We start from the raw sequence: 1443 nt of genomic DNA on the forward strand, positions 1-1443 counted from the left end.
ATTGGTCATTTTGGAAATTATTGGAAGATGGTGGTTCTAGCCAAAAGGCCCATTCCATTATTTTGATGCAAATCCAAGACATTAAATCATTTCATTCATACATGCTTTAGTATTTTGAAAAGATAAAGTGTACCCTTGTATTTTCTTCTCACAAATGAGTCAGAATACGCTCTAACACTGCAACTTCCTTATCTGACGACTGAACTGTGTCAGGATATATAGAGTCGCCTCCCTCTTTTAGGAAACTACCTAGTGTTGCATTGTGAATATACCACAGTTAACCTAGCTGGTCCCCAACTGAGGGACATTTAGGTTGTTCCCAATCTCTTCATATCAAAGCAAAGCTGAGAAGAATACCTTTGAACATACATGTTTGTCTATTGAGGGGAATATCTACAGGTTAAATTCCTGGACGCAGAATTGCAAGGACTTCGTACATTTTGAATTCTGACAGGCGCTCCCTATTTGGCCTAAAAGGTGCTTTGGGTGATAAGACAAAGATATTTTTTTCTGTTCAGGCTTGAGACATTCTGGAATCCTCTCTGCCCCTGCTCCAATTACTCAATCATATGCTCTTCCAACTCAACTCCTAGCCTGTCCATCTCCCTTCCTTCCTTCATCCCCACTGCTGTGATCCTGGCTCAGGCCTGCATCCTTTATCATCAGGACAGCTGCAACTATCAACTCAACTTATTCGAATCCTAACACAGGGACGGAATCATCCTCTTGCTGAACCACTTCTGCTGGTGCCTCACCATGTACAATATTAAAAAAAAACACACAATTTCTTAGCCTGCCTGCCTTTCAATGCTTTCCAGTTTGTCCCTAACTTCTCCCTCATTTTTCATACACCTTAGACTTCACTGAACCCGGACCCTGGTGCCTTACTTGTGCCCCCACCTCTCTCTCTCTCCCTTCTTGGTCTGATGTGGAAATCTTGCTCAACTTTTAAGGTACATTGAAGCCCCACCTCCTCATCCACGCAGCATTGGGCCACTAGTTTAGGATCCACGTTGACTTGAATTATAATCCTGACTTTCTTGGGGGGGGGGGGGGGATGTCAATCCTCCCGAGATTCAGTTTTCGTCTGTTAAATAAAGACAAAAATACCAACCTTGTTGTGAGGATGATAGCAGGCATCAATAAAAGGTAATTCTGATCATTTCCGTGGTCACTGTGACCTTCTCACCGGAGCCCCTGCTTCCACCTGGCTGCATTAGCCTGTGTTACCGCTGGTTGTGGACAATTCTGTCTTGACCCCTAGACTGCATGCTCGCTGTGGGCAGGGCTCATGATTCGCCTCTGGACGCCACCCCCTACCCCCCCAGCCCTGGCAGAGAGCCTACAAGTAAGCGGAGACAGAGACAGAGATAAACGTGTCAAGAGAGGAAAGAGGAGAAGAGGGGCAGACGAGCGGAGAGCGGCTATGGAGCTAGGCTTCCG

The 1443-nt window shown here is 45.8% G+C and overlaps 1 long non-coding RNA gene across 1 annotated transcript in view; it reads right to left on the reverse strand.

Moving 5' to 3' along the window:
• The window catches only part of LOC107184601, a 10869-nt gene extending 9490 nt beyond the window's left edge, over positions 1-1379 (reverse strand). The window contains exon 1 of the long non-coding RNA XR_001515493.1: positions 1115-1379. This is a non-coding gene — a long non-coding RNA (uncharacterized LOC107184601). The remainder of the gene's footprint in view (positions 1-1114) is intronic.
• Positions 1380-1443: the final 64 nt, after the last annotated feature.

The sequence above is a fragment of the Myotis davidii genome, unplaced genomic scaffold (assembly GCF_000327345.1).
Source record: "Myotis davidii unplaced genomic scaffold, ASM32734v1 scaffold626, whole genome shotgun sequence".
NCBI classification, from domain to species: Eukaryota; Metazoa; Chordata; class Mammalia; order Chiroptera; family Vespertilionidae; genus Myotis; species Myotis davidii.